This window comes from Chelon labrosus, assembly GCF_963514085.1.
Source record: "Chelon labrosus genome assembly, chromosome: 11".
Lineage (NCBI taxonomy): Eukaryota > Metazoa > Chordata > Actinopteri > Mugiliformes > Mugilidae > Chelon > Chelon labrosus.
Window position 1 is genome coordinate 21,190,332 of NC_140344.1, and position 27,826 is coordinate 21,218,157.

Genomic DNA, 27,826 nt, shown 5'->3' on the forward strand with positions numbered 1-27,826 from the left:
ACCCCCAGCAGGAAGCAGCCTGACACAGGTACAGACACAAAAACGGTTTAGGAACAACGAAAAAAAAAAAGACATGAAGAACGGCACAAGGTGTTGACCTGGCCTAAATCCCAAACTGATTAAGTATCTGTGGGATGATCCACAGAGGCCCCTCCCCTCAACCCATAGGACCCAAAGGCCCCAAAAATTCTGTTACCAGACACCACAGGACACCCTCAGAAGGTCCATGTCCATTCTCTGATGAGTCACAACTGTTTTGGAGACACAAGGAAGACCTACACAATATTAGGAAGGTGGTCAGAATGTTACACATGCTCGGTGTAAAGGCTGCCACCATCCCCCCCCCCCCCTTTTTTTTTTTAATTAGACAGAACTATTACCATAAAATGGCGATACTTTTGAAACAAGGCTCTACAAAAGAGGCTTAAACCACGGTATTACAACGTCAGCAAAAACACTGGCACCATAACGTAATGCCTGGGAGGATTTTAGAACCGGTTTTCCAACCAGGAACGCATTCCAAAGTGGCTGATTTTGGTGGATCAGATTTTAAGGTCCTCCTCTTCAAACAGCCTAAACGGCATTAAGTGAGTGCATTGTTCCACCTTAGTACATCTTGTCAGTATATTTTATAAAATAAACGCTACCAAGACGTTGGATCTGTCTGAAGTTTAGGGAAACTTCAAAACTTAGTTGTCAAGAAAAGAAATCTAAGTATAAATAATTTAGTGTTTAGTGTTTAATGTTCCCAAATTAAAATGACAGTTGATATGAATGCAGTATAGTTGTTTAGTTCAAATAGTGAAGGAATTTAAGTTCATTTAACAAGATAAAATGAGTTTTCTTCAGTGGATAATGTAACCTAGTAAGTTGTTTTAACTCATAGTATCAAGTTGAAACAAGAAATGATCATAAGTTATAACTTGTATTACAGTGTACTCTTCCATTATCTTCCACCATTCCCTGGATATCCATAAGGATCCACTAACTGCAGATGTGTAAATACCTAGCTGCGCCTCTGCGTCTTCGAGTTGTTAATGTGCTATTGTTAATTTACAGTGAGCGAGTGCATGAGTCATATTTTTAGACCTCCATGCCCACATAAATGAACGCACACTCACAGGAGACCATACGGGTGTACACACACCGTGTGCAAGCTTGTTGTCTCCTCTGCCGAGCTCCTCTCTGCACGTATTGGCAAGTCACAAACTATTCATAGCAGGTCATTAACAAATGCAGAGGGTCACAGCTGCTTCCAGACAAATCATTGTGCCTTGTTCAAAGGGGTGACGAGCTGATCACAGCAAATCGGAGCTGATGTTTAAACACAGAGTTTAATGGAGCGTAGCCGTTACCACCTGGGTCTGTCTGGACAGCCGCACTGCTCTGCTCAGATCAATATAATCCCATTCGTTACCTCTCAGTGCACAGACAAATACAGCAGACAAGACCCTCTGACTTCCAGCCTTCAGAGCAGTCTCGCCTACAAGTCCTCAATTACCGCATCCAGGAACAGTGTGTTACATAAAACTCATTCATAAGATGTTTTCACAGACTGATTCATCTTTTAACTCTCCCACATTGTTCTACTGTGATAACAGTGAGGCAAGTTCAGTATGTCAAAGTGTCCATGCTGGTACTAGTTGCCGAAACCTTGACCTTAACAACGGCTAAAACTGGGAAATTGCAAACTGCAGCGCTGGAGGAATTTAGCCCGTTAACAAAGTGCGTCCTCCCTGTACAAGTACATGCATGTAGATATAAAAAATTCAAAAGCACACTCACATCTATGTACTCATCACACCACTCCCTGCTTCCATCCGCTGTCAACTCTGCCTGTATGACTCATTCTGTCAACCTCTCCCTTCTCGTTTTAAGATCTTGCAAGCTCTTCTTTCATTTTTTTTTTCTTCCTGCCTTTTTGTCTTACTCGTTCTTTCAAAGAGGCAGCAATGAACAGCCACTAAATAAGCGAGAAAAGGTAAATTATAAAAGAAGCCTTTATTTGCCCCTGTGGTACAGGTCTATAAATAGCATTCTACTGCTGCAGTGCATGCGTGCATGTGTAGTACAGTGCCGAACCCTGAATGGGGTGCAAGCTGCATGGAAAAGAGCTCGTAGCTTTAGCATTACACGACAATAAACACAATGCGCTGCAATGCTGCACAGGGACAGACACACAACACACAGTAGTAATACCACTTACAGTACAGGGCCTAATTCAGGTCAAGAAGTGAGCAGACAAACCAAGCACAGCTGGCTCTCAGTTCTACAGGCTAGGATTAGTTGGAAAAAACACTGAGTATATGAGCCCATTACGCAGACTAGACTGAGCATGGGTGTGGCTTCCTTGCTATTGCATTGTGTTTGTTTTTTGTGTGTTGGCCTGTCAGTTGAGCATAAGTGAAGGACATGCCGATGGAATTTGTGTGTAAATTTGTTGAATGACGCAAGAGCAAAAATAATTGTGTGTGGCTATGCGTACGTGATGCTGCTGGAGACTTAATGGAGGATTACACATGCACACAACGTAGCGCCAGAAGAGGGATACAATGGTGTTCTCCAGCTAGCCAATCCTAGCACGCTGCACATTAAGGCTTGAGTCTAAACAATATTGACCGAGAGCAACGTATTGATCGTTGAGAGTAAAGTACAACATCATTTTAATTAACACGTGTGTGTAAATGAGGTGGACAGTAACATTATCCAAAACCAAAAATTGATTCATGTTTCTTAAGTCTTTGGGAGGGTCCATTAAGGCAGGGGTGTCAAACTCATTTTAGTTCGGGGGCCACATACAGCTCAATTTGATCTCAAGCAGGCCGGACCAGTAACGTTATAGCGTAATGACCTACAAGTAAGGACAAGCTCCAGATTTTTGTCCATCTCTTTCAATGCAAAGAAGAACAAGTAAACCAAGAGAATGTTTACATTTGATAGACTATCCTTATGTAATTTTCGCACTTTGCAAATTCATGATGCGGGCCAGATTAGACCCTCTGGTGGGCTGCGTTTGGCCCGCGCGCTGTAAGTTTGACACCTGTGCATTAACGGTATGGCTATGATCTCTTAAAACTAGGCAGGAGGCGCTGTCTGAAAACCGCGGAAGTCCAAAGCCTTCCAAGCAACAATGCTGAAAGAGTGAAAAGCAGGCTGTGTTGCAGAGAAGATGGGAGACGGGACGCTCTTTAAAAACAGGGACGACAGTGCAGATTTTTCAGACGTATCTCCAGGGAGAAGCTGATAGCGCTCGATTTAAACTGAGAAAGTGCCACAAACGGAGCGGTAATTGGAAGCACAATGCCCTACTTCCATTCCCAACTCCACACAGCTGGCAAGTCAAGGCACCGAAGGAGTGAGTGAGTTATTGTCAGCGGTGCATAGTAACACGTAACGGCCAACAGACAATCCCTACCTAATGTCAGAAAAGTGCAGTGGGTGCCAACGTTGCGTAATTTACAGTGTGCGCGTGAATGTAATGTTGTTGTGGATTAACAGATTTAGGAGGATTTAGTATGATGCATTAAGACAGAACATGTACACAATGAGCTATAAATCTAAAAACATAAAATACAACATTTTCACAATGTATTCTTTAGGAGTCCTGTATCAGCATTTGGAGAAGGACAAGTAGTAAAATGGTGAAGGTGCCACTCTGAGGGGGACATGTAATTTCAACAGCAAAAGGTCATTAAAGTATATCAGTGCAACCAAATCAGTGTAGTCCCTCTGATATGCAGTATAGCAAAGGCACAATGTAAATGTAACATATCCAGTAATAATCCAAGGACAAATGTGTGCACTGTTTTCTTCCTCTAGTAGTCGATCTACCCTTTGACTGACCTTTTATTCATTCTCAAATCTAAAACTCTCACCACTCACGGTACACAGTGCACCAAGTTTGTCAGGCAAGGCTAACATTGACTTCATCCACCGTACTACTCAGGTGCTAGGCTAATATTTACCCAACGATATGGACATCTTGCGGAAAAGATAACAGTAAGGTAACAGCACCAGGTCGGTCAATAACACACATTTCTGTGTCACACATTAACCTTAAACTATGAGAAGAAGGACAGATAAAAAGAAAACAACAACAAATGTGTCTGGCCAACAGTTACCTTGTGTTCGAGGTGAAAGCGCTTGACTTGCCGTCACATGGGGCCTGTTTGTTTTTAGTAATCATTACACCAACCCAGGAAGGCGGGAGGAGTTGAGCGGGTGAACACACCAACATGTTCTAACCTGTATATTGTTAATAGGCCCAACTGATCTGACTCGCATAAATGTCAATCTCTTTTCGGGTCACATAAGTTTGAGCTGCATATGAAGAAGCTGATAGTAACCTTGGCTACACTGAGCAAAAATACAACAGATTTTGGTTTATTAGAAAGACAATTTCTATAAAACCAACATACGACATGAATTCAACTCAAACCACTGTGATCTGGAAGTTCATTCAACAAGTACATGTATAAACCACATTAAAGTACTGGGGGACGAGAGTTGATTTAAATGATAAACAATACAAGTAGATAAATGCGGAAGTACTTGCTTCAGGTAAGACGCTTTGAACCATCTTCAACCCTCTGTGGACATTGCTCATTTTCAATGCAAATCCTACCAGTCACACAAAACAAATGTTGTCCATGCCCCAATTCATTGGCTATACCCAGCTGATGGATGACTAGAGCCTAACCCAGCTGAGGTTAGGGGAAAGGCCATCACCAGTCACACACAACACATGCTTACGTGCTTAAATTCTACATTCATGCGCAACTTTCAATGGTTAATCGACCTTACTGGCATGTCTTGGTCTGCCATCTGCCATCAATCAAATCAGGAAGTAAGCATGCCTTTCAAAAGCTGAAAAATGCTTCGGTATAATTGGCAGAGAAATTATTCTATAATTAACTCCCTTAAACTCAAACAACAGTCCTTAAATAGCAATAATTGTTTGTTACAATTGTTTGAGGACAATTCCTTCCTCAGGTATGTTCACTATGAAAAGAAGCCAACTTTTTTGGTGTGCACAACTTCCAGTAATCCTAAATTATACGCTAACGTCCTATCTGTCAACACTACTGCTATTTAAGGTAGAAAATGTCAGAGAGTTGGCAAGTGGGCATGGAAAATCAGTCATGACTCATACATAATATCTACCATCAGCATCTCAATTTAAACTTTTGAGAAAAAGTACACAATTCTGCTGCTGCTTCTGCGGCTGCAAAAAAAATACACTTCTGACAAGTACAACAAATGACAGTCAAGCACAAATGACTAAACATCTGCACTGTGTCTAAGACTGAGCTGTGAGAGATGTGCAGCACTGACAGCTGTTCCTAATATGATGGTACAGATTAAGTACGGACACTCCCTCATCCTTCCATCACTCCATCTATCCCCACTTCAGTGCCCCCGACCACGTTAACCCCCAGCCTCCCATGATAACAGGACTAATGGATGGTTATACGGCCTACATATAAACCAATAGGATGTTGCCAAGTACAGTATGTGAATTAGCAATGAACCCGACAACATGCTGAAGCAGACAGGCTGCTAACAGGGTTCCTACACGTTTTACATTTCAAAATACATACTTTTACAGACATGTATGAAGATTTTTCACACTCTGTTGTATAAACATCTGTTGTAGCTAGATGTTTATTTAGGTACGGGCACACCAAAGTGACATCCAAGAACTATCAGCAATCAAGGCCAACCTCACGTTGGCTGTGAATACATAGGTAACAGCCAACTGATACATACACCTGTGTGAAAGGAAGTAATGTTTCCGGGAGACCAGAAGAACTATGATTAGCTAGGGAAGTAGGAAAAGCTACAACCATGGTACAGAGCTTGCCTCTCCTGAATCATGCTCATCAGTTGGTCTACGTTTTAGTGATTCTAGATGATCATGTTGTTGTGAAAATATCTGTACAATTGTTCAGATTACACAAAGATGTGATATGAAAAAAAAAATGCTGTGTGCTTTTCAAACTAGTGCTAAAGACGCTCACTGACAACCCAACGTCAGAAAACAAGTGACTATCTGCTTCATCTGTCACCATGTTCTCTCTGCTCTAATGTTCTGACTTCATGTTGTCAAATAGTTTCCAGAAAAGATAATCCACCACTAAATGTCTGGACAAATTTAATATTATACGATGCAATTCAGATACTGCCGTATTTATTTTCTAACCAATTTGGCTGCTGACGCCCCTATCTGGTTAAGTTATAAGGGAGTACAGGCAGAGCTGTTCTGTAGGCTGTGAAGTACTCATATAGGTAAAGCTCTGTGCGGGGGTGTGCGTTCAGTCACAGTCACTTGCCCTCTCTGACCCACCGTCTCCTACACATTGCGCTCCTAGCCTGCTCCAAACACAATGAAACTCGCTAAATCAAGTTTATTTTAGAGCTTTCTAGAAAAGACAATAAGAGCAGTAGTTTGAAATGCAAATATTTTTCCAGTCTCTGTTCTTTGTTTGTTCTTGTACAGACTTGGAAATTATTAAAATTGAATTCTAATCTTTCCCATACTGTTTAGGATCTCTGCACACAAAAAATGGCACAGTGCGATGAATGCGGATGTGTACCGATGAACAAGATGTGCAGACATTTGTTCATTCATTTACTCACGTACAACCACTGAGTGCTGCTACAGGATTGCTCACAGATATTTATATAGCGTTGAGTTTTCTCCTGTATTCCTCCTAAAGAATCGTCATAATTTCACAAATAAGCGAAACGCAGCAATTATCATCAACAGAAGTGAGAGGGAAAAGCAAAAACATTCTCCTTGAACGGTGTAAAAATGTTAAAATCTTCTCTGCAGATCTCATCTAAACAACATTAAGGGCGGAATTTATTTAATTTACTTTCTTTTGTGCGATGTGGCATTTCAGCATCATACTATGGTTAAAAGATTTCAAAATCAGGTCAAGGCATTGTCAAAGCCACCCTGTAGCACATGCAGTATGTCTATTCACCCGACTCTTAATAAAACATTTAGAGCATGAGTCCTTGGTGAGTCTGAGCAAATGCAGATCTATTCAAAAAGGCAATAAGAATACTACATGTTGGTCACACTCATGGTCACAGCTCCACCATTTCTGGGTTATGAACGTAAGAGCTTGCTTAACCACCAACTAAATAAAGACTAATGCAAAATCACCAACTGTAACTAATGTGTCTAACAGCGACAGGAAGAAGGTAGGAATATGTCTGCAGTTACTGTCTAAGTAAGGAGACGCATGGTCTAATTTTGTGACACTCTGTGGGAGGATGTGTGGTTCAGTTGTTCTATTCTGAGTCTTGTGGGGGTGCGGCATATTTTGAGGAACTCACATGGAGAAAATGCCTTCCAGCCAGAGTTCCCATTTGATCTTACTTAAAATAGGAAACCCCCGTCGGTCAGTGAGGACTGCGGTGGTCTTCAATTATGGTAAACCTTCTCCACACCTTTGATACCACCACCTCCACCCTGTTCTCCCCAGCGTGCGCCTTCGTTATGCTGCAGTAAGGACAAAAATTGCATCTAATATTGCTATAATATCTGCTGATGACTGCTTTTTCTGTTCAAACTCTACGTGGGAGCACTTCAGCTTGTAATAAGGGATTATGCCAGTTCTTTCCCAGCTGTGCTTTGAGAATGAGTGGAAGATTAGAGGATAAGAATTTGTTATTGAGTCAAAGAGCTTCCACTGTTCCTTGTGTTGCAGGTTAAACTGGCATAAGACGCAACCTCCCTTGGTACACACAGTTGGTTTCTGAGAACAGAGACTTCTGTCAGGGAGAACACAGGGTAATCATAGCTTGAAAATTAGACTAGGATTTCCTACAGGGGGGAGAGTCTCAGAGTCTGTTTTCAGACTGAGGTGAACTGTAAGGCTGCAAAGACAAACGATGATGTGTCTGAAACCAGAGCCAGAGAAGGGGCTACTTCAAAATACAACCACAGATCCAAAACAAATTCTGTGTATCACAAAAGATATCAACAAGCCTATTCATTCTCATTCCTCCTAGTGTTTATTTCTCTGTGTGTTTGCACATTCTTTCCTTCTTCCCTTTCCTAATACAAATTATTGCACTAAACAAAATGTCAAACTGTGCCTTGCACACTGCGTGAAGCTAAACCGTAGCATGGGAAATATCCATTGTTACTACCAAGTACACCAAAAGTACCACCATGCTTGCTGCACAGTTTATTTTCTGAGTACACCCTTTTTGTACAAGCATGCATTTAGATACAAAACGTCAAAATCAATCAGCAAAACACTTTCAGTTCATATTCCTTGTGGTTTATATGAAGCACTTCTGTCATCATCTCTTAGTAAACTGGTCCTTCTTTATAACCACCCAGTAAGCAGGTTTACTCCTTCTTATTCATTGTAATCAGCCTGCCTGCTTTACTTTACATCATTTACAACAAACCACACAACTGTAGCACGATCTAGAGGAGTGAATAACGGAGCACTTATTTCGTTTGAAAGACTTCACACCGGTATTATCACAAATCATTTGTTCGCTTTTTGTCAAAGCCAGTTCCAAGACAGACACTAAAGCCATGTACGACCTGGTAGACAGACCAAGCAGCGGGTTACGTATATGATTGGATCCAGGCCAAAGGGTCGGATCCAATGTGTGTGAGAACCAGCCTCAGATGGGCCTTGCCAGACTGAGCTGATGGATATGGGTCCTGCTGTGGTGCCAGACACAGTGCCTTTGTGTACATTAAAATACCCCAACAGGCATGCATATACACAAAGAGACTGTAGCTGATCTTTGACTTTATACCTTTAAATGATCTGTACCTTAACATGCTGCACTCATAACCTTGACTTGTTCTAACAAGTCGAGCGTTGTGCACGTTAGCAAGTAGTGCCAGGTTTGTGCAAGGCATCTTCGGTGTTCAACACACAGAAACAAACCTGGCACTAGCTAATATACACAACATGCATCAGTTTGTACCCAGACACAGACGATCTAAAACAGACCTTCACAAATACAGACATGAGCCAGAGTAGGAAACCAATCCAGCATTGAAAAGTAAGGATACAAAGCGAAAACGTATTTCCTAGTCCATGTCCATGGCCAAACAAGCAGAGAAGCAGATTCACCCTGCTTCTGATTCCTACACAGCATCTACTCAGCCATCTTCTCTCTCTCTTGCAGCGATTTCAGTAAAAGCAACCGTTGTTCGACCTTTATTAGCCCCAATTCCAACATGAAGTTTGCTCACTTCCAATTACCATTTTTTGAAGTACACAAAGAAAACACAAGACAGCTGACACACCAGCAACAAGTGTTAATGATTACGATGGATGGCAAAGATGTCGTAGGCTCTGCGTGAATCGTTCACAGACGTTTAGGCCACATTTTACTCTGATACTAATAAAGTAATACACAGACTTTAAGAGAAAGAAAGAAAAATATGGCCTGAGAAGTCTGGTATCGTTCTATTTGGATGTCAATGTGAGGTGTGTTTCAACCAATACAGGAAAAGAAATACCTCTGTCACCGCATAAAACCAGCCCAAACTATTTGATTGGCCTTTGTCTGGGGTACCATCAGTTCCTGGCGGAGTGACCCCAGACCAACTTCCCATAATGCCCTAAGTCATTAGGAAAGTATGGCTGGGGAGGCACTGAACTTCTTCTGCCATCTAATTCATTTTCTAACAAGGTCCCCTTCAACAAGGCACGTGATGCCAGACTGTACCAGGGAGGAAGAAAGGGTCAACAGCAATTTACTTGAAAGCCATTTACAAGGTTGGCCACAGGTTTCATCGTGTACCTTTTTGAGAGCATAGCAAGATGTTATGGAAAAAGAAGTGTCAAAAGTTTACACAGTTGCGTTTAGGTATAATTAGAATATATGGTTTATATCTTGGCAGAACATGACAGTGTTGTTATGGTAAAGGTTTACGCAATTTATCTGCAAAAGTACTCCTCTAAGTGTGTAACCTTATCAACAAATTCATACTTCCCCTTCAACTCTAAATGCCACACCTGCATTTCCATTGCCACAGCAGAAAAAGTCAAGGCATGAAAAAGCAATGCATCAGCCGATTTTCCTATCCAGTTGCACCTTGAATTATTAATATATCAGGGCTATGCAAATTAGAGTCTTTCCTTTGCTCTAAGTCAGATTGCTGCAGCAATTTAAATGCCCTGTTACATTATGACAAGGCCTTATTATAGAGCAAAAGCCCTCTGTGGTAGAGAAGGTAATAATAAGATGTGGAGACTGCACAGCAAGGGGAATACAGAAATAGATGGGCAGAAAATGAGCCTGTGTCTGTGTGATTAAGGCAGCACTGGGCCAAGTGCTGTCCTCGGGGGAGATTGTGTGGTGAGGTCAGGGGCTCTTCTGTCTGTCTGCTGGAGGCACAGGAGGTGTGAGGAGCTGGGAGGACGATGACTGCCAGAAGAGACGAGGAGGCTGCCTGGCTTGAGTGGACAGAAGTCAAAGGATAACAGATGACAAGGTGTCAGATAAATTACTTTAATTAATGATGCTAATGCAAAAAGGAGCCCAGCAGGGGTGCGGAGAATAGGAGCCAATTACAAACTCCTTGGATTATAATATTTTAGTGAATCGAAAACCTAAATGTGACTTGGTTTGTTAGTTTAAATTTGTCCTACAATCACCTCTCTTCATAACACAAACTTGCTGCTTCCACCTTCTTATCAGCTTAGTGGGCGTTGGCCAAAATGTGAACAGAAAATTCTTTCATGATGCACGGAAAATTGTCTTGCCAGCTAAGCTATAATACAATACCCAAGATAAATAGTTGCAATGTTCTGACAGGTTCAGATAACGAATCAATGAACAAAGTGGAGAAAAGCCGTTTTGAAATGAGTCAGACCTGTCACACTCCCACATATGGCACTTGAGGTTGGTAAATGGCTAGATATAAGTGATATCTTTAATGCCAGAACATTCTCAGATTATAGAAAACAAGGACAGCATAACACTATAATTAGTGCAAATAAACTGAGAGACCTCAGTCTGAAGACTACTACATAATTCCTCATAATCAATTCCAGTATCCTTTTAAGCCTAAGCTTAATCTTCCCTCTGTCCTATTATTTAAAGGTACCAGCCTCTTTTAAGAAAATTGCAAGCTTGTAATCCAGCAAATCATCATTAGCTTTTGGGAACTCAATTTTCAGACTAAGAGGTTTCTAGCAGTCTGTCAGGGTACGTACTTCAGGTACTGTACGTCTTTAAATGTACCTACACTTGTAACATTAGTTGGAATGATCTTCATGATCTTCTTCTGAACCGCTACCCTTCTCAGCATGGGGCGCTTCCAATTTTCCTTCCCAGCAAGGCACGGTGAAAGAGGAAACAAGCCAACTTCACACCACTTCTACAAATTACAAGACGGTCTTATTTGGGGGAAAAAAAGAAACCGTCTCACAAAAAAGGAAAATTGGCTGAAAGCCCTGTATTGGGCTGCTGGGTGATCTCATACCGCAGATGAATGGATGCTGCTGCAGCAAGACGTGCGCATGATTTGCAAAACATTTAAAGAGAAATAATTGGGTCAACCTGCTAAGACTCCAAGTTCCTTTGTCGTAATAGTCACTTGATAGTCATGTCACATCTAAACTGACGTAATGTAAGGACACTACGTTTTTTCTAAAGACATAACTGAACAGTCACACCATTCAGTGTGAAATTAGCTCAGTTTTCACACTTACTTAAGATGTATATATATATATATATATATATATATTTAGCTACTAGTTCACATGAGTTGTAACATGGAGGCAAGAAGGGAAGTGTTAGTTAGAGAAGATCTACACAAACAAACTACACTGATCAGCCACAACATTAAAACCACAGTCAGGAGAAGTGAATAACATTGACCATCTTGTGACAGTTCAATTTTCTGCTGGGAAACTTTTGGACCTGGCATTCGTGTAGATGTTACTTAGACATCCACCTAGACCAGACCAATCACGCCCACGCCATAGGAAAGGACACTCCTTGATGGCAGCAGCCTTCCCCAGCAGGATGCAGCCTGACACAGCCACCCCCACAAAAACGGTTTAGGAACAACTAAAAAAACATGAAAAACAGCACAAGGTGTTGGCCTGGTCTCCAAATTCCCTAGATCCCAAACTGATCAAGTATCTGCGGGATGCATTGGAACAAGTCTGATCCACAAAGGCCCCCCACTAACAACATCCTGTTGCCAGACACCACAGGACACCCTCAGAAGGCCCATATCCATTCTCTGATGAGTCCCAACTGTTTTGGAGGAACAAGGGAGACCTACACAATATTCGTCAGGTCGTCATAATGTTATGCCTGATCGGTGTATGTCCAGTATGTCACACATTAACATCAGGAGAGTTTCAGCTGAACATATGCTGACAATCATGTGTAAGTTAACACCACTTCTTCAAACAAGTGACACTTTTGATATGTTGTTGTGGCAGATCAAGTCAGTGTTGTTGTTTATCAATCAATACCATGACGCTGGTCCCTCAACCAAGCAGTCGACTATCAAGCTATCAGGCACTCTCGCCCACAGTCAATGTTCTCAAGTGGCACAAAGCCCAAATCAGCTAAACAAACATGTAGATAGTCAAGATGAGTTTGACTCTATTGACGGTGCTTTAGCTTGGCTTCATTGTAATCTGAGGAAACAACACTGAGAGCATACAAGTAAATCCCAAGACTTACAGCTGAGGAATACAGCTGCCAGAAAAAAAAAAGAGCATCTCACTGGTTGGCTCTGCGGATTGTAAAAAGCCATACACCACACATAATTGAAGAAGAATTAAAAGTACGTGCTGCAGGTGAATTCTGCAAGGCCGTGCCAGGAGCAAAGGCAGCCAATGAGCCGAAAACTTTTTTTACTGTACCTGTATGAGGCATCGTTCCCCACACTAACTGCAATAAAAACAAATTGAAGTTGAGAGAAATTACATCAGAGCCTGTCAACTATATAGAAAGTGTTGTGGCAGACAGGCACACAAACTAAATTAGTAATTTCGCTGTAGTTTCAGGTAAGCTGTTGAAATACAACTGAAAAAAAAAGGCCTAAAATTGCGTAACACAAATGCGAGTGTAAATGTTTGGAAAAGGAGGATTTCACAACTGTAATAACTTTTATGTTTACAACATGCTTGGTATCAGGAGGTCAGGAGGGTATCCTTTTACAGATTTCTGCAAAAACCCAACATTTCAACATTTCTCACAGCCCTGTCCATCTTTTGGCAGAAGTAAAATACCAGTTCAATTCATTGACGTTGGTATCTATATGGTACCTAGCCTTGCAGACAGTTTTATTTACCACAGTGTGAGCGTCTCCACACCTTATATTTATATCGGCGCCCTAGTATAATGGCGATCTACATCTGCATATCAGTGTATTATTCTTGTGCTCATGCTATTTCATTAAGAATAGACAGTCCGGATTGGTTTCCACGTGTCACCCATATGCAGAGGGTGCCTCAGATAATGAACAAAGCTGGATACAGCCACTCTCCACTCATCAACATCAGGTCTTTCTCTCTCTCTCCCAGTGTTGATCTCATTAAATTACATCTTGCTGTGCTGATCAAAAGATGCTTGTTTGTGAATGGAGTTAACACAATACCTGGTGCAGATGCCTATTAGCACTACTAGCACCTCCCTTAATTTACTCTGTCTGACAACCAATTTAGATTCATACTTTTTCTTTAATTACTGCAGAGTCAGGATGTATGTCTTGTATTTAATGAACTCCAGGCAAACAATGTGCAAAATACATAGGGTAATTTTGAATTTGCGTAAATTTAGGTAACACAGTAATTTAGGTCATGAAGTTCTTCCTTTTTACGCCTTGAACCAACTACATTATACTATGCTACAGTAAATAATTTGATGATCAAACAATGGGTATCGGGCACAAAGAAGATCTCTCCTGCTGTTAAGAGTTCCCATATTTCTATTTATCTTGTTTGCTCTCTCAATTGAAGGTTAAAGACCAGGCAATTAAGCGCTATGGTACAGGCTACCTGTTCTTCTCTGTCTCTGACGTCAGAATTTCCCTTCAGAAAGACATAAATGTGGTATTTCAGTGTTTCCCAGAGAATTAATCGATCATTTAGTCAAGCACAGTTAAGTTTAAATGTATAATATGTAGCATTTTCTGCCCAAAAAATATGTATAATGAAAAGTAATCCATCTATAATCTATAATTTTGAGCAAAGGTATTCATCTGCAAACTCTGCTCTGTGTCTTTTTTTCTTTATTTGCTATGTTTATAAAGTTTTTCATCTGCATTCTTGGGCAGTGAGTGTATAACCTTAGCTAATAACAATTGCAGTGCTTGATAGTGAGACTCTATAAACAGGAATCTATTAGGTTGTATCCCTCTCTGCTCTGTCACGAATCTATAGAGCATCTGATCTGCGCGTCTGTTTCACTGTGTTGTTCGTGATAACGCTGCTCCCTCTATTCACGCACTCTTCAGCTCGTTAAGCTGAACACCGGAGGTCAAGTTTGAATGTTGTGTTTACAACCAACAAGTCCTAACCTATTTAATCTTTAAAGTTAAGGTGTTGAAGATATTGGATGTAGACTATGACAATGATCTGCTTTTCTATCCTTTTAATTGAGTAAACCGATCTGTAATCGCGGTCCTGTTGGTGTGTAACAAACAAAGGCAGGCTGATTCATTACTGATGCGACAGACCAGACATGTTGAGAAGAAAAGAGAGCGATGAGACATTCTAAATCTGTTAACCGTGTCTAGTAAATGGACGTGACAATGTGTGCCCGATGCTAAACCTTACTGAGAGAACACGGGACAGATAAGGGAACCGTGTAACCAGTCAGTCAGCTGACAAAAACAATTTATAACCATTATCTTAGCATTGTATAAAATCACATGCTCCGAATATGTGTGGGTTTTAAAGCAGATAAAAATAAGAGAACAGTAGCCTGGGTGTGAGCCGCTGGGTACAGGTTGAGGCCTTTTGAGTGGTTAATGTGTAACTTGCTGTTAAATCTCATATGGCTTTCGTTGCAAACACATGCCAAGATAAACGGCCTTGGCATAGTTGGATCCAAACACTTCCTGTCTGAATTATGCAGGCAAGCTTTGTAACAGACAAAAACGCTAAATTAAGCGTTTCACTGAAACAAGTCTGAATTCATTAAGTAAATGTTTTCTCAATAATAAAAACACACACTTTAAAGTCAAAGGACAGATGCACTGAATAGCCAAGCACCTCTAGTGCAGTTTATACAACTGACATAAATAAAGAGACTACTATCATTATCCAGGAGAGACCAAAATACAGAGTGTGTCATGGTAGGCTAAAACAGTAAGTAGTTATTACACTTGCAGTATTCTCTGCTACTGTATAAAAGATCAACATGGACCAACTGCCTCTTTTAGGGCTTTGCGTATCTCTCTGAATTATCACTGTGTAGCCAACCATCCTTGTGCAACCCCAAATATTTACTTTTTTCTGACCCAGATAAATCTGACACACCCTGTAATCCACTGATCTCAGTTCTGTCAAACAGCTTTCCTTCTTTCAGAGCTGCACCGCGCACCACGTTTACAACTCTGACAAGCATGTGTACTCGTGAAAAGGCAGAGGTCACTGCATAAGCTTTACTACACTACTCAAGTTGTGATCGGATACCCGGATAAGATAGTATGCTTTGGATGTATTGAAAACTGGCATAAACAGAGAGTCTTATTAACACCTTGAGAGACATGCCCTATTTCTCTGTTCTGCTCAGAGAGAGAGTTATAGCTCCTGGCAGCATTGGGTAAAAATGTGCTTGGATTTGTGTCAAATGTTGAAAGATAGACTGATGCCTGGGAGAAAATCAGTTCACAAATTACACAAGCTCACCTAAAGTAGTCCTGCCCTTATTACCTTGGACAGTAAAATGTAAATGGCGCGTGCAGGCGATTTGATTAACTGAAGACTAAAACAGACAGACAGCCAATTTAATGGAGCGCATGCATTATTAATGAATTAAAGAGTCTGCTGACAGGTGAGAGTTCGGTTTACCTTTCACCTGAGCCGCAGGAGACACAGCATCCAGAGGCCTTTGTTGGAGCAGCTTGCCTCACCTGGAGAGGTACAAAAGTTCGAATAAGGTTTCAGTTTAACTCAATCAGTACGAACAGACAGAACCGCCTCACCCCGAGTCTCTCTCCTTCCCATGCTCCTCCTGGTCACACCACTGCGCTAAGGCCCCACCCCGCTGCAAACATCTCCGTGTATTCCACCTGCACACACACAACTGTTGTCAGTTGACTTGCGCTTAGACTCACGCTACGTCGGCTGCTCATGACGAAATCAAATCCCTCCCCAAAAAGTCATTACAAGTAACATATTAAATGAGAGCATAAAATGTTTTTTTTTTTTTTTTTTTTTTTTTTGTTAATGGAAAGAAACATCGCTCTGTTCGGTGTATGTTCATTAAACCAACATTAAGCAATACTAACCCACAAAGTCACAAACGCACACACATAATAATATTAATGGAGCGCTACTTGTCTTACGCTAGACAAATACACACACCAGGATGTGAATCCCGGAAGACAGGAAGCGAGAAAAGCAGGAACGAGACGTCAGTGAATGGTACAAAGTCCATTTTAAACCAACCTACTTATGAATTTTACCTCACATGCTTAACACGTTGAACATGACAAATATAGTGGTTTTTGTTTGTTGTTTTTTTTTAACAGCTAATATTGTTGTTTTAACCACCCATTCTGGTCTTACATTTGTTTTCCCTTGAAATGCCTCTTAATCCCGCTTGTGGTAAGAACAATGCATTCTCGAACAGCTGGGATGTGTGATAAGCCACAAATCCAAAAACTAAAACAAAACACACACAACACAGACATCAATTCAAGCAGCAGTACGCACACACACACACACACACACACACACACACACACACACAGACACAGCCTTAATATACTGTGCAACTAATGCAATATTACAGCCTATGCACGAATGCAACTATCAACCAATGCATACGTTTCCATATTTCTCCAGTTGTGCTGATTTTTATCTCTTGGCTTCACAGTTTACAGAGTCAAATAGTGGCACTCTTCAACGTGTACCTCTACAATAGAGGTCTGAATAAACATTTGCACAGCTGAGGTTTGACTCTGAAATTCTCACAAATCCAAGGTCATCTAGCGTTGGGTGATAAATCAATTAACAATTTGAACTGGGCAAAAACTATGTGAAGCAACACAAAGGCAACCGTGTAAGTAAATTATAGAAGCACTGGTATTTCTATATTCAGTCTCGTCATAATGTTTGAAACATGTAAAAGAATAACAGACACCACAGTGGTCATTTGCTGATTCAGTTAGTGATTTAACGAGGAAAACAATTTCTGAATCATGTTCTCTATTTATTGGTTTATGAAAATAAACTTGTGAATAGTCCATAAGACTTTGAAACTGACTTTTATTTTTTATTTTTTGTCATATCACCCAGCTCTCTTGATATTATGGCTCGATCAAACCCATTTCACAGGCAGGAGAACTTCATCAGTTTCACCAAAAAAGAAACTTTACCAGACTTGACACGAATCTCTACAGACAACACCCCAGTCAGTAATCTAGTGTCTAATCAACAAGTGTAAAATGGGTTGGGCAGCGACTGTGTATCTGAACCCTAAAGCTGAACAGAGGAGGAAGTCATTATAATCAAGTATGCCTAACCTAAATAAGAAGTGAACTGAAAGAGAATCTCTGAGCTGACGGCGCACGAGGTACAGAGACAAAGAAGGGAGGAAATAACAACAACAAATGCCAGCAAATAAAGTGAGAGACAAAACGACACGGAGAAGATGGAAGGAAGGCGTAATTTGGAATCCTCTTAGAGGGCGAATGGCACACTGAAAACAAAAATGACTCATTTTACTTTATCCTGAGAAGTGACACTAGAATAATAAAATATAAAAAAAAAAGAGCACATGCACAAAGAGCGCAAACTAGAAGTGAAGGAAGACACTGTGACCCAGAATGAGGCATGGTTTTCTTTACTCCAGAAATACACACTTCTAGCTGTCCCACATTTCCTCACTCAGACCAGATGTCTAAGTATCTGATCTCAGGACCAGTTCACTGTAGGAAAGATCCAGCATTTCAAGCATGATAGGGCCAACGACCAGATGAAAAGTGAACAGGAATGACTGACTTGCGATGCCGCCGAAGTACTTTTGCTTTCTATTCATATTATTGGAACTGGGCCAATTACAATTAGCCAAAAGGGACAATGAGCCGCAGCAGTCCTCAAAATGAAAACTGTACGGTTATAAATGCCGGAAATACTGCCACATGCGTACTGTATAACCAGCGCTCTGATTGCAGCAGCAGAGAGCCAAGACTGACTCATAGGAAGGGTGCAGGCCGGATCCTGCCCACTGACTTATAGTTGTGTCTCTGGTTCAATTCAATGACACAATGGGAAGGGTGTGAATAAAAACTGGAAGCCAGAGGTAGGTGCTCATGCTAATGTAGGAGAGACTGAAGCGAAACAACTGATTTATCAAAACTTCAAATGGAAAGAAAAATGAGAAAAGAAAAAACATCCTATATATTTAGAGTAATATTTTGAATCATTAAATATACAAATTGCCTAGTGTGAAAACTGGTCACTGATTATTCCTCTCCCAGTAGAAGACTGTTGTCTTTGTGTTTGGGGGTTATTTCATATCAGTTTTTCACAAAGAACCTGGAAATGCACTGATTTTTTATTTTTTATTTTTTTTATTTCAGAAGGCGTTCAGAAGTCAAGCATCTTGTCAGCAGCCACCTTTCATCCATCCCCATCGCCATCCATGCGTGGCCACTTAGCCTAACGTAATCTTAAGAATTCACACGGCTCTGCTGTGAAGCTGGACAAGACATGAAGTCAGAGTCTGTTTAGGGAGAAAGTTTTATCAAGTTAATTTAATGAAAGTCGCTCGTTCAATTGCTCCTATAACCGAGAGACTAATTCTAAACGTAGATAATAAGAGGCCGGTATTTAGAAATAGCACACAGGAACTGTTTGTCCCGCTGAGCCAGGTAACACACAAACACACCATAAACGTCCGCTCTAGCAACAAAGAAGCATCAGACAGCTGAGACGCGGGGACACAAAGTGAGCACTCACTGCTCACGAAGGCAGCAGACTAGACTTTACAAATATGGCACTGGGTACTTAACATTAAGTGCACTCAAATGCCTCGCGGACTAATTATTGCTCGCCACATGGCCTCCTAACCTGAGGCCTCTTTGTTTGAACTGTCTGGCATCAGTTTTAGCTATCCAAACAGGATAGCACGTCAATGGTGTCTTCGTTTATAATAATATTCAGTTGAGGAAAAATGATCTTGTAATGAATAGAAAAAAATTATTCTAAAGTATAATGTTTTGTAGATGAAGTGCCGAAGAAAGAAAAAAAAAGAAAGAAAGAGAAAAATCTATAATAAAGTAGAGTAAGCAAACTGACCATTAGAGATGTTTATTGGAAGTGTTTGCCCTGCGCATCTTAAAGGGCATCTCCTGCAATTTTCAACAGACTGCCTGTCATTTTAAAATGGGTAGCTTGGCTAAGTACGGAGTATCAGATTTTCTCGTCATGTTGCCTGCACATTTTGTTCATGTGCCAGCCTCTAACTCAAACTGTGCTTTTGTGTTTTTTGGTCAACTCGCCTCCACAAATGGCAGGGTCGAGGCCATCTAAAAGCTGAGGCCTCTGGAGAACTCCTGGTAGGAACAGATCGCAAAGCACTCCAGTTGTTGTAGGACTGTGTTGAGTGACAAGGACTATGAAGTCCCCATTTGTTTGTTTTCTTTAGATTTAGATTCTTCATCACACAATAAATCACACTCAATAAATGTAATATGCATCTGTTCAAAGCCGCACGGGCAAGTATTGCTCTACCAAAGCCCAAATGTTAAATCCGCCGTGTAAAACATCTGTTGATATTAGTCTTCTACTTGTTGTACAGCAAACATTCTGCAGAACAAAAAAATACTTATATTAATAGCAATTCATCTTCATAAGTGAGCTTGTGGGAGGCAAGGTCATTAAGTGAGCCTGTGCTTGCCAGGTTGATCGCTAGTGATACAGACCTGATACAGAATTGCAAAGCAGCCTTATCTGAGTTATTATCGGCAAGAAGAGAGAGGACAGGGCGTCTTTATACCTCTTTCATACAGGAGATGTAGTTTTACTAATCCTTCCAGATGTGTTTTTGTCAGTTACCTCCATTCACTTGCTCTCACATGCTTGCCCACTTGTCTCTCTCTCTCCTGTGAGACAATTAAAAAGCATTTAAACATCAATATCGTTTAATGAAGTTTTTAGCGTCAATACAGACCTGTTTACCAAGACCTTGTCTGTTATACAATCACCTAAAGATGGGGGACGGGCTTTGGGGCCCAGTCAGATCGCTTATCAATCTGCTTCAGCGTGTCGATCTGCATAATTAGATTACGTGCATCCGTCTAATGTTACACGCCCCTAGTTAACACAATGGTTAGTCAAGCATAAAATAAACCATAGGCAGCTGTGATGGCTATTGCATTCGCGTTGGCTATGGAAATTACAGGCATGATTGGAGCAGGACACTGATCAATACGAATGAAGCTTAAATGTCAAAAACATCAGAAAAATCTATTGAGCAGTGCAGCAGGAAAAAGCTTCATAATACTCTCTGACATTTTAGAATAATATACTTGTCTGACTCCTGGTATGGGAACAAACAAGAAGATCGATATCAATTTCATCTCTGTGCCTTCAGTACAAAGACTGGACAAAAAACGTGTTTATCCAAGTACAAAAAAAAGGAAGCGGGGGGGGGGGGGGGGGGGGGACGCTAGAAGCTGGGGGAAACAAACACTTGAGGGAGGACGGGGCGCAGAGATGAATGCTGCAGCAGTCATTTAAAGGGATAGCGTGGTTTCACTGAAGCGATGTTGTACGAGGCACTTATTTATAGTCGTTGTGTTACCTATAATAAATGGTGGTCGGCACGCTTACAACACACTGTGGATGGGGTCACCGGCCAAATGCATTTTAGCCATCTGAAAAACAAGGTCCCTCTAAAACTTTAATATTAGATTTCACCAAATAGACTGCAGGGTTTTCTGGGACACAGTTTTTCTTTTATGGGTAGCAAAGACTGGACCAAAAGTTTCTCTTTTTTGGGTGGCAATAATTATGAAAGTAGTAGAGATAGACTGTCTTTCTTTACTTGTTTAATTAATAATATTACTAGTACATACAAATGTTCTGTCGCCTTGAGAAAAAACAGTTGCTTAAAAGATGGTCATGCGGCCAAGTATAAACTGCAGAATTCCTGCTGACCGAAGCCGACTGGACCAATATGTGATCCTGTCTGTTCGGGGTTTTTTTTTCTTCTGAATAACAGCTTGGGGAATTACGGAGCATAATTCATACTTTCCATGGACCCTATCCAGTAAATGTCAAACTACAACCCTTGCACAATCACCTCTCATATAAAGAGAACATAAAAAGGAGAGTGTGTGTGTGTTAAATCACCCTAAGACTGAACTTGGGTAGAGTATCGCTTTAAGACTGAAGTCAGATGATGTCCCATGTCATGGAAACCACCCATGCTCTGAAACCCAAGGACCATCTAAAAGGTTATAGCAATGCTTGCTTTCTTGGAGGTGCTTGGCGTGGACAGCTCTAGCCGAGTGTCACAAGTTTCCGTTTAGTGTAACCTAACAGTGTCACTTACCTCTCCCCCCCCCCTCCCAGGTGACTACTTCATTAGGTAAACACAGCGCAGACAATATTAATTTCCTAAAGCATTTTGTCAGTAGTGAATGAAATGCCACGACATGGAAACGTCGGCGGCCGGACGTCAAAAATTAGAGCCAATCTGACACAGCATAACGATAACAGTAATGACCGGGGCTTTTGCGGGCTGTTCGACGTAAGCAAGCATCTAAGCAACACCTCTTTCGTAATAAAACACAGCATTAACAGCGTGTCAAAAATGTACAACAACCCTGCTGTAAAGGCGAAACACAGATGCTGCAGCTTATCCCTTGAAACTGGAGATTATCAGCATTTGACATGGGCTGCGCAAAAGTGCCAATAATTCTCATGGACTAGGCCACGGTCTCTGTACAAGTCCTGCCACTCAGACAGAGCTTTAAAACAAATGTAGATTTTGACAAGGGCATGTCTGCTACTGTCTCGTGATTGCACTGTCGGTAATTAACGGATCTGTTGATCACTGCAATGCAAAGTATAAACCCTCTGTCTGAACACCCGCAAACTCAATGACTTGTTATTATCTAATAACACAATAATGTATGCATCCCATTTACACGAATCATGAAAGCACACTGACCTAATACATCTTTTCGTCGGACCTAATACATCTTTTCGTCGGTGTTAATGACAGCGCCTACGGTTTCCACAAAGAAAAACACGAGGTTGGTCCCCGAGTAAACATGTAGCTTTTACACAAGCGGAAGCTCCATACAGTAAGCTAAAGATGTGTGAGAGGTGGGTATTGATTGCAGAGGCGCAAGCTGGCGTAAGTACAATCACGGCAGCCTGTAAATAAAGGAGTGATGGATGTATGGTGTTAAACCTGCTCCATAAATACAGAGTCTGGCTAACCAGCTGCCCAGGAGCATAGTCAAAATCCAGGGAGCCACGAGGTCAGTTGCGAACCCTTAATGTGTTTGTTGGATACAGTAGTAAGCAGCACAAAGAAAGAGGAACTGTGAATTACAGATCTCTTTGTTTAAAGAAGAGAAACACGAAACAGGGTTGTGAAAGGAAAAATACTGAGAAACAAACATGGACGTACACAAGTAATGATGCCGAACAAATAAATGACGCAATAATAAATAGAACAGCACAGAATTTCACAACTGACCCCCTGATAAGCAGGTGTACAACGGCACAGCAAAATGCCTGGGATGTGGCAAAGCAACATCAACCGCAAAACCTCCAAACAGTTTCCAGTTATACAGTTAAGTCTTGCCTCTGAGTCAGCAGCTTTAAAGATGTTTGTCTTTGTCATTTAATGAGAAGACGGAAACCTGCGTCACCAGATTAACGCGGTACAAACAACAAAAGGCTACTGTTTACCGACATTAGAGGTTTTAAAGTCCCGGTGTCAATTAGGAACTGCTAACGTTGCTGCAGATAGAACTAGGCCAGAGGGGAGGGAATTACATCTCATAGACAGGTGTTAACAATGATGTAAATGTGGCTTTTATAGCATGCTATCTATACAAACACTGTGTCTATTTAGCTAAAGGTGTTAAGGCAGTTTAATCATGAAGACATAAAATAAACTTGAAAACGTCACTGCTGTGGTTCTGGGTTTTCTCCGTGGGAAAAAATTCTACGACAAAGGGTCCTGTTTTAGACATAAAGGCCATCTTACAGCTGTGAAGTAACTTTTGACAAAAAAAATTCTGCAAGACACAGAAGGGGAAGGGAATCTTGGCACTATATAGGCTGCTAAAAGTGCACTTGCTCTCTGGGGGCTGAGAGACAGCTTCAATGTGGAGCAGTATTAGCCTAGATTCCCCCACTAGATGTTGGGGAAAGCATTTAAAACTCTGGGGAACCTGAATGGCGCTGAGCCACTTATCGACCCTGGAGTAGGACAGCTGCATTGTGAAGGAACAGCCAGGTTTAAACTATCAGCTAACGGGGGTTGGACTTTTACATAACAACAATAATAAAAGATCCTTTTGGGTCATTTTGGGAGCACTTTCAGTTGCATTATTAGCAGATATCAGCGATTAGACGGAAAATGAGGAGAGAGAGAGAGACAGAGGGGTGACATGCAAAGGTCAGTGGCTGCACAGTCAGCGTCAATGGTTGGACGTGGTATTTTCTGAGTATCCTTCACAGCACAGCATGGAAGTTGGGACATCTGTTGCTGCGTCTTCCTGCTAGAAAAAGCAGTGGTGAAAAAAAAAAAAAAAAAAACAACACTAACCACCCACAGAAAGTGACTCAAACAGCTCCTCACATTCTCCCTTCTCTCTTTACTTCATTCACCACCACTCTCCACTAATTTGTCATTCACGGCAGAGCAGAGTTCTAGTTGATAGGCTTAAGGCCCAACACCATTAAATATCCCCACCTGATTAGGGCAAGGTAGACTGTCACATGGCACGACCAGACTGTCTGCGTTGACCGCTCAGCACAGAAAACCATGCATGATTGTTAAAGCTAAGTTGGAAATAGATTTATTACCATTATGGCACAATCTTACAGGAGCGCATTAGACGGATGCTTTTTAAAGCGTTGTGGACTTGAACAAAATCAAATATGCAAACTGGAGCGGTGTCTGATCTTAATGAGTTCATGACCCATTTTCAACGGCCATGCAGTATTAATGACCTTCAAATTCCCGGCCATCAACACCGCTTGCCGTCTGACATTTTTCAGGACATTCAATATCGGATCAATTTTTGTCCGATGCAAGTGTGGCAGGAGGAACGTAATACGGGATATTAGACCGTTATTGCTCTGTAAAATCTACTCCGTGAAAGACGGGGTCGAATGAAAATGCAGACGCATCGCTGACTGAAGCAACAGAGTAAATAAAGATTCTGCAGAGCTCTGACAAAGACAAAGAGAGAAAGATGAGAACAAGAGACAGGCCGTTAAACTGTCTGTTCTCACTCCACTAGCATTTCATTTCTAGCGCTCCGGGAATCATTTCCTACTGAGCTTGCATCTAGTATTTTGAGTGACATATTGCAGCACACCTTTTAACTAATGACTAAAGCGAACTTCAGTGTTATTCTCATCACTAGTAAAGCGCATCTCTACGTAATACCGCACAATTAAAGATGAAGAGCTCTTCTGTCTTTCGCCTGCACTGGAAATAGACAGACACCTACGGATGAGGTGAAGTGGTACTGGAAATTCATCAAGACTGAACACAACTGAACACCAAGTGTACTCTGACCCACGCCAATTTGAAAGATGGTATACTGGTCAACTGGTCAGTTTTGCTTTTGATAAATGTTGGTAAATGTTCTGCACTGCAGTTTCTTGTTACTCACCAGCTGACTTAAAATAAAAAAGGGGTCTGATGGCAGTGACAATGTGCTACCACTGTTCAAACAAATGACAAAGGTTTCAGATTGTGCCTTGCACTAGCAATACTAGAGCATTGCTTTGGCCTGCACTACATGTATTTGACATTTACATGTCTACCATCCCTCTACAGTTCCTCTCTGCGTAACACTAAAAGCAACAGGTCGCAACCGCGGATTGTATATAAAGATATACAGTTCCCCGTAACATTACAAAGAGCATTAACGTGTTACATATAACGTGCTATCCGCTAGACAAGCCAGATTACAAAGACTCTTTCCGCTCCTAAAAAATGTTGGCGTTTCTGTACTGCAGTTTCTTGTTACTCACAGGCTGGTGCACATGTGTGCCAGTATGACTGCGATGTGCCAACACTGGCTGGTGCGCTGATCACAATCACACATTTCATTTTTACCTTAACTTGTTTACATTTCAGAAACACCATGTCTATAGAAGGAAAAAAAGGTAGCTTGCATTCTTTTATTCACCACTGCCTGGTGCACTGTTAATTATTATAAAGAGGTCTGCTGGCAGTCACAATGTGCTACTACTAGTGAACCCATGACAAAGGTTACAGCTTTGGCATTATACTCGCCAACACTGGAGTACCATGCTGAAGATGTCTTGGCCTGCACGGTATATATTTGACATTTAAAGGTCTACCATCCCTACCAACAGTTCCACTCTTTATTATACCTAACGCAACATGTCTCAACCATAGACTGCACATACATACATACACCAATCAGCCACAACATTAAAACCACCTGCCTATTATTGTTCAGGTCTCCCTCGTGCCTCCAAAACTGCTCTGACCCATCAGAGAATGGACATCTGAGGTGTGTGTGTGGTGTCTGATAACAGATCGTTGTTAGTGGGGGAATTCAGGACCCATAGACGGGGCATCTGTGGATGAGGCTTGTTCCAGTTCATCCCACGGATACTTGTTCAGTTTGCTGTCTAGTGAAGTTGGACGCCAGGGCAACACGTTCATGTTTTTTTTTTGTTTTTTTAGTTGTTGTGTGCGTGTGTCTGGCTGCATCCTGCTGGGGATGACTGCTACCATCAAGGAGTGCCATTGCTATGAGGTGGGGGTGTCTGGTCTGGTCTGGTCTGGTCTAGGTGGGTGGCACATGTCAAAATAACATCCACACGAAAGCCAGGTGCAAACGTTCCCCAGCAGAACATTGCACCGTCACTGGGTGTGATTTACTTCTCCTGTCAGTGGTTCTAATGTTGTGGCTGATCGGTGTATATACATGCAGAGATACAGTCCATGGTTGCAGGCTCAATGCCATTACAAAGAGCGTTACGAGCCCCTTGATAAATGGAGGTTGTTTAGATGAACATTTAGACATTGATGTGTGAAAACATGCGTCCGTACTCTGTGCGGGGCTTTTTAGTTTCACTTGCAGCAGGGGGTAGCAGGAAGCTAAGGGTGATAAATGTGAGAGAATCAACAGAGGTGCTTGCCCTTGTTTGTCACGGCCACCCAGTCATCGACTAGCCTCATGGTTGCTATGCAAACGACTGACAGCAAAGCAGCAGCGGCAGCAGCAGCAGCCGCATGGGGCATGGTCCGCTCCGTTAACGTGGAGATGAGGGTTTACTGTGATAGCACCGAGCTAGTAACGTTAGCCACTACCCAGCCAAACCCACTCAGATAACGTTACTACCACCAGCGACCAAATTCGTCCAAGTATAGCGACGCTGGGATGCCTATAAATACCGTAAAATCCTCCTCATTCTGCCAGTCAGTGCTACCGGAGCTCCGCTAGCTAGCGAGCATAAGTTAGCCCCCACGAAACAAGCGTCCGTTGAAGAAATAACAGGTAACGGTCGATTAAAAAAAAAAAAATGACAAGTTATCCTCCTCAATTGTGTTGACGTGGTGTAATATAAAAGCAGCTACGTGTAAACTCACTCTTTGTCGACCAGGGTTAACGCGTTCAGATAGTTGTTTCACAGCTTCCTTTCCCAGTCCGGCGTCATAGCAAGGGGCTGCGTGAGACAGCCGGGCTTGTTGTGCGGGGTACAGCAGACGGGCTGTGGCGGACGGTCGCAGGAGAAGTTGCTCGGTTTCAACATGGAGAGTGCGGAGTGTAGCGGATCCTCCTGCGGCGGTTCATCAGGCTGCTGCCACACGGGGAGCTCTGGCGACACCTGTGGCCGCAGCGGGGAACGCCACCTGCTGCATGGTAACTTATGTATTTATTAGCCTTCTTCTTCTTCTTCTTCTTCTTCTTCTTCTTCTTCTTCTTCGTCTTCTTTTTCTTCTTCTTCGTATTATTATTAAACAAAGGAAATAGGACACAAAAATGACACAAACCTACTATATCAATATTAGCTGTATTATTGTATTATTATTATTATTATTATGAATTTTTTAAATTTAGTTTTCTCTGTTTTATTACCTGTTATTATTAAAATATTATTATTATTATTATTATTAGTAGTAGTAGTAGTAGTAGTAGTTGTATTATTATTAATATTAATTCAAATTTTAATTTAGTTTTATGTGTGTATTTATAATACCGTTTTTTTTAATAATAAAAATAATACATTCTGGACACACAAGGACACTTTACAAAGACAGAACAATAAGACACAAACAAAAAAGACAGAATAAAATGGTCTTTCTTAAGCCCTTTGTAGTGAAGCAGATTTAAAAAGCAGTATATAAATAATATCAATAATATGACCATTGTTGTTGTTCTTAT

At 41.5% G+C, this 27,826-nt stretch overlaps 1 protein-coding gene across 3 annotated transcripts in view; it reads right to left on the minus strand.

Annotated features, from left to right (window-relative positions):
* The window catches only part of osbpl5 (oxysterol binding protein-like 5), a 43,959-nt gene extending 16,767 nt beyond the window's left edge, over positions 1 to 27,192 (minus strand). For 2 of the 3 annotated variants that reach the window (XM_084555496.1, XM_084555495.1), the window contains exons 1-2: positions 27,031 to 27,107; positions 16,041 to 16,261 (exon numbers count right to left, since the gene is read on the minus strand). The gene's annotated coding sequence lies outside the window, so the exon portion shown is untranslated. Of the gene's footprint in view, positions 1 to 16,040; positions 16,262 to 27,030 lie in introns of all 3 variants that reach the window. The other variant, XM_084555497.1, reaches the window with a different exon arrangement.
* Positions 27,193 to 27,826: the final 634 nt, after the last annotated feature.